The 15,539-nt window shown below is 41.8% G+C and overlaps 1 protein-coding gene and 1 long non-coding RNA gene across 10 annotated transcripts in view; one reads left to right on the forward strand and one right to left on the reverse strand.

Annotated features, from left to right (window-relative positions):
* ATXN1 (ataxin 1) overlaps window positions 1-15,539 on the reverse strand; it is a 415,565-nt gene that overhangs the window by 367,233 nt on the left and 32,793 nt on the right. The window lies entirely within an intron of this gene.
* Window positions 2,822-4,206, forward strand: LOC129645469 (uncharacterized). 2 transcript variants are annotated; one of them, XR_008711359.1, is made up of 3 exons: window positions 2,822-2,939; window positions 3,826-3,934; window positions 4,072-4,206. It is a non-coding gene; the product is annotated as an uncharacterized LOC129645469 (long non-coding RNA). The 2 variants fall into 2 exon arrangements; XR_008711360.1 differs by lacking the exon at window positions 2,822-2,939 and adding an exon at window positions 3,273-3,409.

Here is a 15,539-nt window from a genome sequence, read left to right on the forward strand (position 1 = left end):
CAAGGAAGTTTATATAAGGGGTGTTGGGGGGTTTTTCTGCCCTAATATATTGTCTTCATTGGAGTATAGTTATATCACAATGCTGTGTTAGCTTCTATTGGAGAAGGAAATGGCAACCCACTCCAGTGTTCTTGCCTGGAGAATCCCAGGGACAGTGGAACCTGGTGGGCTGCCATCTATGGGGTCGCACAGAGTCGGACACGACTGAAGCGACTTAGCAGCAGCGGCAGTGTTAGTTTCTGCTAGCATGGCAGAGTGAATCATAAACCTCAACTGTGGTGAAGGGTCAGTGATGTCCAGAAAATGCTAGATCTCTGGCCCTACTCAGCTGAAAAACAAAAGCTCGGTCCTGAAGTCAGAAGAGTTTTAGCCACACAAATACGACACTGAATTTTGCCTAGTAATAAGCCTGGAGCAAAATGAAAGAAAGGGCTCCAAAAGGTCAGGGCCTGCTTCCCTAAATCATGCCAGGATATCTGAGGCCAAGCGGCCCCAGACCTAGGAGAAAAGGCAGAGCAGAGCAGCTCACTGCAGAGGAGCAGGAGCAGGGAGCACCTCCTTTCCTGTTTGCTGTGACACGATCCAAGTTCCACCTTCTGTTCCAGAACTTCTAACCCATAGGTCACGCTCCTACTCACAGAAGAGCCGACGGAGTGAGCACGTCCCCTAGGAGAACTCTTAACTTTCTAATTTGCAGTGTGTTCTGTTGGCAATGCTGTGTTTGGTGGCACAATCCAACTAGGAATTAAATATTATACGCTCACTAGTAAATTATCAAAATGTAAACTAACAGCTATAGCCGACACCGTCTGAAACTGCCAAGAACTTTCACACTGTGACTCTAGTGGGAAGGAACCTCCCCCCACCCCTCACCCCGCTCTGTTTAGTCTTTGGCTAGGTTTGCCCTTGATGACAACGTGCTCACGTATGTGTGTGGATAATGTCGACAAGAAGATGACCGTGCACTTTGGTTCCTGGCTTTTCACTTGGAATTTCCAAGCAGGAGTATCCTGGGTGCGGATAATATTCAGCAAGATAAACCTATAATTTTTCTAAGCATTTCTACTCATCATAATTTGGAAAATCACTTTCCCTGACCACTATACTTCTTGGAGAGAGAGAGAGAGAGAGTGTGTGTGTGTGTGTGTGCGCGAGCACGTGCGTGTGTTCCGTCACTCAGTCATGTCCAACTCGTGTATTAATTTCTCATCACATTTACCATAGTGCCTTGCACACAATGAGTATTCAATAAATATTTGGCGAAGGGCTGACCTCACAATATCAATTCCAATTAACAGAAATCCGGCCTTTCAAGTGAATTAATGACAGGAACAAAATGCTACATCACAGAAAATGTGACTGTTCTATAGTCCTCTATCTTCCTACATGGAAAACTATGAAGTTCTTCTATATTAAAAACTCCTTAGGAAAGAGCAAAACATGCCTATTTTCCTATGCCCCCGCAAAGTAGAGGATGAAAGAGCAAGTTTACTTCCCTTGTACAGACTGAGAAATCACCTTTGAAATTCACGCTAAACAGCTAAATGGAGCAGCAGACTGTCAAAAACTGTCAAGCGAAATAATTATTGATTGGAGAATTAAAATTAAAAATGAATGTAGGTTAATAGACGAAGATGGCTGGAAGAAAAAGCATATCATTTAAAACTAGAAAAAATCAGACAGTGAATCTGCCAATCAGGCTTGTCGAGCTTAGAATGAAACAATTAAAAAAAAAAAATAAAGATAGCAATGAAATAAAAATTAACCACACAACGGCCTTTGTGACAGCCAAGGATAACTGAGCCAGGTTCTCCTGATGGCTTGCTTCCCTCCCTCAGTGTTAGCCGCTCAGTTGTGTCCGACTCTTTGTGACCCTATGGACTGTAGCCCACCAGGCTCCTCTGCCCATGGAATTCTCCAGGCAAGAATACTGGAGTGGGTAGCCATTCCCTTCTCCAGGGGATCTTCCCAACCCAGGGATTGAACTCAGGTCTCCCGAATTACAGGCAGATTCTTTACCATCTGAGAGACCAGGGAAGACATTGACATAAATGCCAGGGTTGAGAGATTGAAACTGGTGATCATCAGTTTGGTGATCTTCATGCGAATGGACTGAATCGTGGTCTCCAGTCCATGACAACCCTCTTCCTGGAGAGGAGTGTCCTTTGGTACTACCCCGTCTCTAGGCTGACAAAGCTCTCCTTTATAGATTTGCTGAGCTGCAGATCCACACGTCTAAGTTAATGAATGCCCAGCATCTCCCCCTCGTAACAGTTCACGTGCCCCAAACAGAACTCTGGATGGTACCACCCCTGCCTTGGCTTCCTCCTGAACCCGACTCCCCCATTCTCTATGAAGGGCACTGCCATCTTGGATTGTCTCTTTTCTTTCCTTGCTACTTCTAATCCATCAAACAAGTCCCCTCTGCCCCACTGTGATGCAGAACCGAATCTGCCCATTGCTCTCCATCTCCCCCGCTCCCCTAGCTCATCTGGACCACTGCAGGAGCTTCTCCTGGTCGATTCTTCATTCACCTACAACCGCTCTCCCATAGGATCCAAGCCATCTTTATGAAACACCGCAGACACCACCACTCCCCCTGCTTAAATGCCCTCCATAGTTCCCGTGATGAGTTGAACAGCGGGCCCCAAAATGATATGTTCACATCCAGAACCTGTGACTATGAGCTTCTATGGAAAAAGGGTTTCTGCAAGTGTACTTAAGTTAAAAAGATCTCAAGATGAGATCACCCCAGATTACCTGGGTGGGTCCCAAATCCAATAACCAGTGTCCTTAAAAGAGACAAAAGAGGACAAGACACAGACCCAAAGGAGAAGGCCATGTGAACACAGTGGCAGGGACTGGAGTGACTCTGCCACAAGCCAAGGAATGCCTGGAGCTACCGGAAGCTTCAAGAGGCAAGGAAAGATTCTCCCCTGGTAACTTCAGAGCAAGGGAGGCAGGGTGACAGCTTGGCTTCAGACTTCTGTCCTCTAGAATTGTGAGGGAACAAACTTCTGTTGTTTCAAGCCACCAAGTTTGTGGTCCTTTGTTAGGACAGCCCTGGGAAACAAATTCAGTCTCCTATCACAGGTAGAATAAAATGCAAGTCCTCTTGCCTCTCACTCCAGAGTGAAAGCCTCTTCCTGACCTCAGGGCCTTTGCCTGACCATTCTCTCCATCTGCAAAGCTCTTCTGATGATGTCACCCCCGCAGCATTCCTACACATCACTGAAGTCTCTGCATGAGTGTCACATGCTATGAAAGGGTTTCCCTGACTTCCCCAAATAAAGTCACCCTCTGTCTGCCACCATCACTCTTTCTCCCCTAATGCACCCTGCTCTGATTTTTGTCTGAAATACACAGCACACTTATGGATTTATAAGCAGTCTGCCTCCCCTATGAAAAGGTAAGCACTCTGAGAGCAGGGGCTCACACTGCATTTGTTCATTTATATACCCAGTGTACACACTCTGCCTGGCACCTGAATATCCAGTTGCATAAGGAATAGTTTTCTTTTCTTCTGCTAAATTATAAAAACCTGACTTGATAGCACCATCAAGAGAGACCCTGTTACAGGTCCAACGGGCGACTATGATTTTTGAAGTCTCTGAGAGTTACAATCCCTCATCCATTATTATATCAAAATACAGTTAGTTGATCAAAGTGTGGCTTTTCCACTTCTATTACTGGAGTTAAGATGAAGCACAGTGTAAAGGAGATATCTAGATCCTTCAGCTGCCAGCCATGTGACCCTAGGTAAATAATTGTCCTCTTTGAACCTGGAGAATGGAATGCTGAAACTTGTTGTGTCTGAATCCACAGGACGCCCCTGAGAACCAATTGAGGTCATTTAATCAACAAAGTATTTCTCTGGATATTGTGCAGGCCAGATGTTGTGCCAGCATGGTGACACAGCCAGAACCTAGACAAGGTATGTCTGCCCTTATCAAACGCAGATCCAAGCATACAGCTTTGCAAGTGGCAAAATGTGCATATGTAAAAGCAGGGGGGTGCAATGTGTGCTTGACACTCCAATGTAACCAGCTCCCTATTTCCAAACTGTTCAAGGCTTTCTGCTCTGCATACTTCTTAACACAGAACAAGAAGATAGATCTCCAAAGACATTGATTACCCTCTTCACTCAATCATCCGCACAGTTTGCATGGGAACCTCATTTGTCTCCTGCTGAGCAATTTCTAATATAGGAAAAAAAAAAAATCAGAGCTCCCATGAACAAGGGTATAACATTTAGTCATCTAAAAATGGGGATGGGACAAACCGTGAGATGTTATTTATTTATTTTACTTATTTCAAAATAAACACGCTGTTTTAAATACGTACCAGGGGTGTGAGCAATACCAACTCAAGGTAGTTCATATGTGGCCATGTCACAGTAGATTTTTGTTTTTTATTGACGCACAGTTGATGTACAATGTTACGTTAGTTTCAGATGTACAGCAAAGTGATTCAGCTATACATGCACGTGTGTGTGTTCAGTCGGTTTAGTCATGTCCGACTCTTTACAACTCCATGGACTGTAGCCCCCCAGGCTCCTCTGTCCATGGGATTCTCCAGGCAAGAATACTGGGTTGCCATGCCCTTCTCCAGGGGAACTTCCTGGCCCAGGGACTGAACCCACGTCTCTTACATCTCCTGCATTGCTGGTGGATTCTTTACCCACTGAGCCATCTCAGTGGGTGGCTCCCAGTTATACATATATATGTATATTCCTTTTTTTCAGATTATTTTTCATTATAGGTTATTACAAGATTCTGAATATAGTTCCCTGTGTTATACAGTAGGTCCTTGTTGTTCATCTATTTTATATATAGGAGTGTATATCTTAATCCCAAACTCCTAATTTATCCCTCCCCACCCCCACCCCTTTGGTAACCATAATTTGTTTTCATATGCTATCAATTATATGTGGAACCCCGCCCCCCAAAAAGATACAAATGAACTTACTTAAAAAAACAGAAATCAACTCACAGACACAAAAGAAACTTAGGGCTGCCATGGCCATTTTTAATCAGGTAAAAAAAGGTAGCCCACAGCTTGCTTTATGTAACTCAGACATAGCATCTTATCCTCAAAGCTGTACAGACCTTTCAATTCTACATTAGTGGTTCTTATAAAACTCTGGAGGGCCAGAGAATTCTTTGAGAATTTGGTGAAAGCTATAACCTTGCACCAGAAAAACACATCATAAAATGTCATGTAAATACAGTTACTGGGGAGTCACGGGGCATTCTGAGAAAGTCCAGTGACCAGAAATGCAAACTCTCCAACCACTCTACTTTACTGTCAGCCCATGGGCACCTCGCCCAGCCTCCTCACCTGATCACTCACCTGTGTTTCTCTCCCCAGCTCTCCCCTTGGTGTATGCAAGTGCTGAAACCACAGTATATATAATATAAAATCCAAAACAATAGGAAAAAATTAGATTATACAGAGAAAATATGTCAAATTATAAAGTCCTGAATATTGACTGGAAGGACTGATGCTGAAGCTGAAACTCCAATACTTTGGCCACGTGATGCGAAGAGCTGACTCATTTGAAAAGACCCTGATGCTGGGGAAGATTGAAGGCAGGAGGAGAAGGGGACAACAGAGGATGAGATGGTTGGATGGCATCACCGACTCAATGGACGTGAGTTTGAGTGAACTCCGGGAGTTGGTGATGGACAGGGAGGCCTGGTGTGCTGCAATCCATGGGGTCGCAAAGAGCCGGACACGACTGAGCGACTGAACTGAACTGAACTGAGTCATCATAGGAAGCAAATCTGATCCTATACAAGCTTTGCTAATTAAGCTCTGCTGTTAGTATTTTCTATAATGAAAATTAAGGTTTTGTCATTCAAGTTCTTTAAATGAGTAAGTTAATGCATCTAACTTGCTAAAGTTGAACATATAGTGTTGCTTCACCCACTCTGTTACTGACAATACAAGCAGTCAATGTGGGTAACAAGACTAGGGGTAACTGTAAGTAACAATACCGGTATAAGTGTGAATAACAATACTATAAGCACGAGTAACAACACTAGTGGGAAGTGTGAGTAACAATACTAGTTTCCCACTCTGTTCAAAAGTTCTGTTATGGTAGGAATTAAAAGGGGAAAAAAAAAAAAAAACCTAAGATTTTTCTTCCAAAAAAGGTACAAAGCATTTTTATCCAAGAACTTTGAATGTGCACTGTCATGCATAAAGTTGTCTTTAAGGAAGGTTGGTATGCTACATTTTAAATACTTAAGGTTATGTTCATATAAACATTTATGCAGGCTTCTTAGAAATAAAGAAGAATTCTGCTAAGGATTAAAAGCCAGTTCCATGATTTATAAATTATTTCAACTAAAAATTCTAAACTATGAATTCTTTAAGGTTATTTTCTAATAGAAGAGGTCATTGCTTCAAGAGACAGAGTAACATACTATATTATCTTTCTTTCATACTTTAAGGTCTTAGGCAGATCATCTCTGGGGACATTTTCACTTAAAAAAAAAAATGCCTTTTTGTGATCCTTTAAAAGGTAGTCTACCCTTATGTACTTAAAATGAGTTCAATTACCCATGGTCAGATTGCACAAAACCTATTACTATAAATCAACTACCAAAAAACAAGCTACAATTATTACTTAATCCTAAAAAAGGGTTAAGAGACAAAACTCAAAAGCAATCTTTTATAGATAAGATAAAATTCTGTTATGTATCATGCCTTTAGTTAAACCTTTTATTTATAAATCTAGCAAATTTCCCTGTGTAGGCTAAATTTCCTTAAGCTTTTCTGGACAAATTCCCTGCATTCAACATCATAAATTCCAATGTTTAGTCAGAAAAGAGGCTCTGGAGCATTAAGATAATTACACAACTTGAACTTCTAAGTATATATTTTTTTAAAAATTAATAATATACTGTACTTCCTTGCTTAGAAGGAAATTTAAATTACAAAGAATCTGACTTTCAAAATTCTTGAACCCAAAAGCCATTAAAGGAAAAAAACAACAGCCCATGAGCCAAGGAGCTTCACGAAATATTTATCAGAGTATAACATTTCTATAATATGAAAGCTTCTGGCTTTCAAACTCATGTCCATTTCTACTCCATGGTGTTTTTTAGCATAAAACAAATGCGTGTTGATTCTGGTACAAATCATAAAAGAGACTGTGAGGAATGTTCAAAGTAACCTCAACCATGATGACTTAATGTTCAAAAGATTTTTCTCATGTTAATAACATTTAAATCTTTGCTTCTCTCTGACTCACATGCTTTAGACTGGAAAGTTAACCAAATGGGCTCTCCCAGCCAGGTGTGGGAAGAACTTCATTGTCCTAAGCACAAAATGGATGGCATTCCCTTTTTCAACTGGACAGACTAAATACGGGTACATTTCATGAGGCAAAAAAAAAAAACAAACCCTTATCCCCAATTCCTCAATAGGAATCTAGAGAAAATTCATGAAATCTCAGCAGCTTATTTAAGGTGTCTTTTTGATTAATGGGAAATCTAAAAAGTCCCCTGGCGTTCAGATTCTGTGGGCACCAAAGTTCTCCTCCAGGCATGTATGGTCATGAAGGAGCTGTAATATCTTCCATGATAATGGCCTCTAACCAAGTCAAGTGTTCAGCCTGAGACAGGCTGGGACCTGGGACCTGGGACCCTTTGCTGCAGTGCCTGCACCTGGACAAACATCTCCTTGAGCAACAAAATACAAAGAAATAATATGGAGCTAAAAATAGCTGGGTGCATGTGCAGTTAGGGTAACCTATGGACAGCAAGATACGAAAAGACCAAAAACCCAATGTCACGTCTGAGGATCTGGGAGCAAAAAGACATTACTGGGAATGACAGCCAAGTACGATGCATGCCCCCATGCACAGAGCACCACCAAGGGGGTGGACAGACCACGTAGGCCACCCTTTGGGCCCGGCCCCTGAACCCACCCCTACCCTCAACCCATATATGGAACCAGCTCGCCCTACCCCCGAGTGAGCAAGCAAAGGAAACTGTTACTTGTTTTTGGCTCCTTCCTGCTGCAGCAGGAGCCCCAATAATTCAGCCCTCACCTGAATTTCTCATTTGGCCTTTTACCAGTTTCTATTGACTAGGGAAAGTCAAGAACACCAGTTGGTAATGATCCCTAGATTATACATCTGCTCCACCTAGATTATACATCTACCACCACCAGAGTAAGCAACCCTATGAATAGAGTGGATGGACATACCCCCAGGAGCTATTTATAATCTCGTTGTGATTGAAAATTCCAATGGGACACTCAATGGGCAGACCAAGGTGGCATACACACAAGCAGGGCTGGGCTCACTCCATCTCAGGGCTGTGCCATTCACGTCTTTCCCACCAAGGTCAAGGCCCTGGGCTATTCCCAGTTTCACCAGAGAAAGACAGGAAGTGAAGAAGCCCCAGGCCACCGTGGGGCTCCCAAACAAATACAACCCACTTTAACAAGTCAAACCTGCTGATCCTTTATGGTCCATTTGAGGGAAGGAAGGTGAAAAGATGGAAAATACTTTACCTAGTAAGTTCTTAAAGAATGAAAGCGGCTCTACGGTTTTCAGCCCACAGTCCCTTGGACAATTAAAATGAAAGTACATTCATGCCTTTTTGCTTTACACGGTGTATCTTGCCTGCATCTGTTGGACGTTAGATTCCTTCTCTAGAGCCTTCTTAAGCGGGAGAGTGGAGTTTTCTGTTTACTCAGGTTTCCAGAACTGCTATTTATTACTCTGCTACCGAGTGTTTTCATTCCAGCGGAGTGTGATTGTTAATTTGTTATTGCGAGTTTCTCAAGGAGTCAAAACAGCCAGAGAAAAGCATGAGCTACACACAGCAATAAAGGCTGGAAAATGTCTCAACAACATGGAAATGATTCGCTGCCTAAAGATCTAGGGCTTAAGAAACACCCTACCCTTCGATTCATTGTAAATTTGTTCAGATGAAACACAAAAACAGCCCGGTCCGGTTTTCAACTCAGAAACCAAATTCAAAAAAAACATCTTGCTTGAAATATCCTGTGAAAAGGACTTGCAAACTATTTTTCCCTCCTCCCTCTAGTCAGTGAGGTCAATTATCACTTGCACCCAGGATTCCGATTTTACTCCCTACTCCCACCTTCTCTCCTCCAACAAAACTTTGCCCAGGTAAGAGAGACAGCTATCACCATACAAATGGACTACACACATGCCAGCATTTTTCTGCACTGCTTCTTAAAAGAGAGGTAAAAGCAGCCAAGTGAAGCCTAAGCATTTCTACGAGGAAAGACTCCATACATGCAGACCTTTTTGATCAATTCAGATCCCGGTACACAAGGAGCACAGGGGTAGAAATGATTGGTAAATATTAATATTTGCTAAATAAAAGCAGCTGACATTTCTCTACCCTCGTGACCCCGTGTCCTGCAAGCTCTCCTTCCCCACAAGACCCAGAGACACTTTACTTTTGGTTATAGCATGGAAGCCAACCACTGGATTCAGATGAAAATACTAGGAAGGAGCTTCTTCCTCTCAGTGAACTATAAAAGGTTTGAAGTATGTGTGTGTGTGTGTGGGGGGGGGTGTTCCCAGTAATAGGAAAGAGATTTTAATATAAATCTTAGTGTGACTGTTAGGCTGAATCAGAAAACATCTAAGGTCACAGATCTCATCTGTGAGGATGATGCCAATTATCATTTTTCAATGCAAATTACAAAGACCTCTTGAACACGATTATGTACGACACAAAATAATTTCTTAACAGGGTCCTATTTCAGGTGGCTCTCTGAAGAGTTCAAGCCATATGGAGCCTAATTAGACAGTCAACTTACACCTTCCTTGGTCTGAACTTGTATGACAAATAATATTTCAAAAGCTATTTTTTTTCTAGAGAGTAATGTGTTTGAAAAAGTCATGGTTTATTACCATAAAGTCTCCTCAATCATGAAGTCATTTCTCTCATATACAAAGATGGTTACAGCCATAAACAAATGGCCAAATTCTATTCCATCTCTATCTCTCCCTCCCTCTCTCTTTTCCTAGTAAATTAAGATCAGTAAGTTCAAAACTTTTTGTAATTGTTTAAAATTTACAAATATTAGTAAAAGCATAAAGTAAATAGATGCCTTAAATATGATCAAGGAGCAATCAATTTTGGATCCAGATGTAGATATTAGGAAGGAAGAATAAATGAAATGCATAAATAATTCCAAATTATTGAGACTGGATGCTGAAAATTTCAGCCACTATAAATGTATCAATTCTCCTAACATATCAAAAACAACAAAACATGCTCAGTAAATTGGGTTCAGATAAGATACCTAAATGGAGAAGGAAATGGCAACCCACTTCAGTATTCTTTGCCTGGAGAATCCCATGGACAGAGGAGCCTGGTGGGCTACAGTCCATAGGGTCGCAGAGTCGGACACAATGTAATTGACTTTGCATGCATATGAGATGCCTAATATGAATAAAAAAATAAGCCCAAATTACAATTTTTTTAAAAGAGATATAGTTTCAAAGAAGCAAACTCACAGAGGAGACAAACCAGTGGTTATCAGTGGGGAGAAGGAAGGGGGGAGGGGCAATACAGGAGTAAAGAATTAAGAGGTTCAAACTACTATGTATAAAATAAGCTACATGGATCTACTGTACAACACAAGAAATACAGCCAATACTTTAAGATAACTAATAAATAAGCACAACCCTTATAAATTATGAAATCACTATATTATACAGCAGTAATTTATATAATACCATACATCAACTACACTCCAATTAAAAAGAAGACATAGTTTTAAATTTCTTAAGTACTTATAGAAAAACCTCAAAATGAGCAATAAATTACTAAGTGAATAGGCTAAGAGCTTGTATATATAAACTAAAATAGATACTATATATATATTACATAAAATAGATGCATGAAAATAGGGACTTCTAAAGTGCTTTCTTGTATACTCTTTTCCTTTCTAATGTGCTCACTATTTTGTCTGTGATATAATTTGTACTACTTTTTCACAGAAAATCTTTTATCATTGGCAAATTACTCATATAAACTCAGATGTGGACACGAATTCAGACCACGAAAGGATCAAAATGAACAAAATCTCTATCCAATGAAAGTGAAACCATCGTCTAGTCTGTTTCCTCCATTCACCAAGCAGAGATGCTACTGGGCATAACTAAAGCTTTGCTGAGCAAATGGAAGCGTGGACACTCGTCACTCTTTCCTCACATTTGTATGCACATGTGTACACCCTCAAACGGTGAAGCTGCAGGGAAAATTTAGAGAGCACTCAGTCCAGACCCTCCTTTTACCTGTGATGCTCTGAGGGTTAGAGAGATCAAATGCCTTGAGCATGCCGAGTTGATTAGCGAGAGCAAAGCAGGTTTCTTTCCTTCCTGATCCTTGCTCTTTCTGCCTCACTGCCTGGGACGCTGAGAGGCGGCCAGAGCCTCCAGTCACATGGAGGCTGACTAGGAAGCAAGACATGTAACAGAATGAAGCAATAATGACATGATAAAATGAGCTGTGCAGACAAGTACACAGGAATTGAGGGAAGTGGGGAAGGAGGCTGGTTTGAACAGAAATAGCTGGGGAAGGCATTCCGTCCTGGAGAATAGGAGGCTCATGCTGGACATTCAGGGTGGGGCAGAAGGTGGGGGTGAAGGCAGAGAGTGAGGGAAGAATCTGAGCAAAGCCTGGTGGTGAGAAATAAACATGATATGTACAGGCAAAGGCTGACGCCTGGGGTGGACACCGGATTATGTCCACACTCCACCACTCTCAGTCTCCCTCTCACCAACCCCACCACCCCCACCTCCTCCCACATGCCTAGGAGTCTGCCCTAAACACGATAGAAATAAATTAGAAAACCCCAAAGGAGAACAATGGGGATTTCCAGGTGGCTCAGTGGTAAAGAATCCTCCTGTAAAAGCAGGTTCCAGTGCTGGGTCAGGAAGATCCTCTAGAGAAGGAAATGGCAACCCACTCCTGTATTCTTGCCTGAAGAATCCCATTGACAGAGGAGCCTGGCAGGTTACAATCCATGAGGCCGCAAAAGAGTTGGACACGACCGAGCAACTGAGCAACAACTACCACCCTTGGTCTCCCTGTCAGCAACCACATTGCCACTACCTCCCACAGACCTAGTATGCATGCATGCGTGTTCAGTCACTCAGTCATATCTGACTCTTTGCAACCCTACGGACTGTACTCTGCCCTAAATACACACAAATACTACACAAATAAAGTAGAAAATCCTAAAGGAGAACATTATCATGATAAAAAGTAACTAAGTCATGAACAGCATTTACTAGGTACCAAGGGCTCTTCTAGGTGTCATAAAAAAAAAAAAAGTAAAGTGAAAGTGTTAGCCTCTCAGTCCTGTCCGACTTCTTGGCCGACTATAGCCGGCCAGGTTCCTCCGTCCATGGGATTTTCCAGGCAAGAATACTGGAGTGGGTTGCCATTTCTCTCTCCAGGGGATCTTACTGACCTAGGGATAGAACCCTGGTCTCCTTCATTGCAGGCAGATTCTTTACCATCTGAGCCACCAGAGAAGCCCTTCTAAGGTGTCATATGTATCCTGATTCATTTAATCCTCATGCTGATTATAATCTCCACTTTGCACTTTTCAGATGCAGAAACTGAGGCCTTAAGTGACTTGGTCAAGGTAGTATATGTCAGGGCTGGTGTTTAAATCACAGGAGATTTCAAAATTCTGGGATATCCAACAATAACAGAACACATGGGCATAACCGGCCAAGTTTAAGCTGCCGCTGCAGGACAGCTTGGCACCCCATGCCCCACCGCACAGGCTTCATTCCTGCCTGTTCTCTGATAATTCAGTCCTCATTGCTAAGGAATCTCCAGGCTGTAGTCACACCTGCGGGGCTACTTCCAAAAGCCCAGGAGAGCTGATCCAAAAGGGACCTCAGCAATCCAGACACGGTGGACATCTGAGACAAGCCCTTCTACAGAGAGATGGCTGCCTGGCCACCGAGAACAAATTTTATAACATCCTCTCTTCCTGTACAGAGTATCTGGTCATAGAGTTTGTTATCGGCAGAACCAGGATTTAAAAAAAACTGTGACCTATGTCTGTTTTCTCTCTCACCCTTTTTCTCCCAAGGTGTATATTTATATTTTTGGCAAAGCAGTCAAAGGGAAAACATCACAAGAAGCCTTCCTGTGGGGTTCGCGGTAAAATGAGTAACAGCTGGAAGGAGAGAGCAAAGAGAAAGTGAGTCATGGATACGGAGTTTAATCTGTAAGATTTTTCCTCTGGCTTTCTTTTAAATGTTTTCTCTAAACTCAGAGCTGGAGGCTTACATTTACACACTCCAGAATTCCACCTGAGACTGTAGCATCTCAGCCCTCTGTCCTTTTCACAACAGTGCAACTTAAATGAGGCCATAACTGCAAGAGATTGGCCAGGGAGATGTGGGCTAGGGAGACCTGTCCACATTTGGTTTACTAAGACCTCACAAACTCCTTTTCCAAAGAGTCAGGGTCTTTTCCAATGCGTTGGCTCTTCACATCAGGTGGCCAAAGTTTTGGAGCTTCAGCTTCAGCTTTAGCTTGACCTTCCAATGAATAGTCAAGGTTGATTTCCTTTAGCATTGACTGGTTTGATCTCCTTCAAAAAGACCCTGAGTCTGGGGAAAACTGAGGGCAGGAGGACAAGCGGTGACAGAGGATGAAATGGTTGGATGGCATCACTGACTCAATGATGAGTTTGAGCAAACTCCAGGAGATAGTGAAGGACAGGGAAGTCTGGCGTGCTGCAGTTCATGGGGTCACAAAGAGTCAGACGTGACTGAGCAACTAAACCAACAGCACCATCTCCTGCATCGATGTGCAGCTCTGGGTACCACAGACTAAAAAGCCCTCCTTTGATTATTAATCCCCACAGTCCTATTTTACTTTCTCCTATGAATTCTGGTCCTTCCAACTAATTCTTGACACAGTAGAAAGGGGAAACAGACCCACTGACCATAAATCACATGGGTACTTAAGTGTTTTTGTGCTTACTAGGGCTTCTGGCATATTAAATGTTGAATACTCTTCTTCCTGACTCCCCAGATGAATGAAAAACCACTGAGATCATCAATGCAGGGGCAGCAACAGACTAAAAAAGAAATAAACTTTTCAAAATAAAGAATAACTTCAAGTATCTTATTAAAAATAAAATTAAATGTCTTTGTATAGTAAATGAAATCTCTTACTGCACAATTACAATTTAAATTGTTAACTATCTTAAAGGAAAAAAAAATAACCTTTATATAAGGTGAAACTTATAGGGGAAAAAATATATGAACACAAAGCTTTCTGGAATTAAAAAGCAGAACAAAAAATATAGACATATATACACTATAGATACTATGTCGAATAGATAACTAATGAGAACTTACTGAACAGCACAGGGAGCCATGCTCAAAGCTCTGTGGAGTCCTAAATGGGAAGGAAATCCAAAAGTGGGGATATTTGTATACGTATAGCTAATTTGGGGCTTCCCAGGTGGCTCAGAGGTAAAGAACCCACCTGCCAATGCAGGAAATGTGGGTTCGATCCCTGGGTCAGGAAGATCCCCTGGAGAAGGAAATGGCAACCCACTCCAGTATTCTTGCTTGAGAAATCCCATGGACAGAGGAGCCTGGTAGGCTACAGTCCATGGAGTGGCAAAAGAGTCAGACATGACTCAGCAACTAAACAACAACAACAACACAGCTGATTCACTTTGCTGTACAGCAAAAACTAACAAAACATTGTAAGGCAACTATATGTCAATAAAAAAGCTTTTTTAATGCTCATGGTAGTAAAAATGATAATAGCTCTTTAAAAACCAATAAATATATTTTTTTAATTCTACAAAATACAAGAAGAATATTTGAAGAAAACCCTCTATCATTCTTAGGAGCCATGTGTACCAAGACTTATTAATCGTACCCTACATAAGGCTTGCATTCAGGTCCACTGCTCTTTTCTAATAAAATTTTCCTTCAAGTTCTCCTTTTGTCGTGAACTTGGGTTATGGCCTTCCCACTGGCTATATACAACCACACATATCTTTCAAAAGCTAATTGAAGCATAGAGACGTTAAACATGATTTATTCAAGGTCAACTCTCCAGTCAGTGGAAAACCCACAAATACAGCCTCTCCATAAATACTGAAAGCGAAGAGGAACTAAAGAGCCTCTTGATGAAAGTGAAAGAGGAGAGTGAAAAAGCTGGCTTAAAACTCAGCATTCAAAAATCGAAAATTATGGCATCCGGTCCCATCACTTCATGGCAAACAGATGGGGAAACAATGGGAACAGTGACAGACTTTATTTTCTTGAGCTCCAAAATCACTTCAGATGGTGACTGCAGCCATGAAATTAAAAGATGCTTGCTCCTTGGAAGAAAAGCTATGACAAACCTAGACAGCATATTAAAAAGCAGAGACTACTTTGCCGACAAAAGTCCATCAGTCAAAGCTATGGTGTTCCCAGTAGTCATGTATGGATGTGAGACTTGGACCATAAAGAAAGCTGAGCACTGAAGAATTGA

Source organism: Bubalus kerabau, chromosome 3 (genome assembly GCF_029407905.1).
Source record: "Bubalus kerabau isolate K-KA32 ecotype Philippines breed swamp buffalo chromosome 3, PCC_UOA_SB_1v2, whole genome shotgun sequence".
Lineage (NCBI taxonomy): Eukaryota > Metazoa > Chordata > Mammalia > Artiodactyla > Bovidae > Bubalus > Bubalus kerabau.